Source organism: Cystoisospora suis, assembly GCF_002600585.1.
Source record: "Cystoisospora suis strain Wien I chromosome Unknown contig_749, whole genome shotgun sequence".
Taxonomy (NCBI): Eukaryota; Apicomplexa; class Conoidasida; order Eucoccidiorida; family Sarcocystidae; genus Cystoisospora; species Cystoisospora suis.
The window spans coordinates 1,572-1,787 of record NW_027153550.1 but is presented as its reverse complement, the minus strand read 5'-3'; positions in this window follow the sequence as shown (position 1 = coordinate 1,787).

Here is a 216-nt window from a genome sequence, read left to right as displayed (position 1 = left end):
TTCATGTATCACTACTTGCGCACGTAAGGAAAGAGCGGCATGAATTTGAAAGAACTAAGCCAAGGTAAGACCAGTTAGAAAACCAAGAGTATACCATCGAAGGAACTCTCAAGCACAAGGCGGAAGGTGGAATGAAGCAGTACTTGGTTAAGTGGACGGATGGGAGTTCCTCATGGGAACCCGAAGAAAATCTGCACAGAGAGGAGTAGTGTTAGA